A 302-nucleotide genomic window follows, 5' to 3' on the forward strand; every position below is an offset into this window, starting at 1 on the left:
TTGACAAAAATAATTAAATAAATTGAAAACATACCACCTTTAAATCTTTTTACAATATTTTTTTAATCTATCTTTTAATGTAAAATTTCAAGTTCTAGCAATTAATTATCAACCTTCTAAAATTATAAGAAAAATGTTTACATTATGATCATTAGTAGGTCAATTTTAGTTATAAATTAAAATCAAACATGGTTAGTTCTTAAATATATTAATTATTTGCGTTAAATTTAACTGTGAATACTGTTGAGTCCATCTTAAAATTTTTTAGAATTAAAATAAAATATTTAAAATATTTTAAAACT

This window comes from Arachis ipaensis, chromosome B10 (assembly GCF_000816755.2).
Source record: "Arachis ipaensis cultivar K30076 chromosome B10, Araip1.1, whole genome shotgun sequence".
NCBI classification, from domain to species: Eukaryota; Viridiplantae; Streptophyta; class Magnoliopsida; order Fabales; family Fabaceae; genus Arachis; species Arachis ipaensis.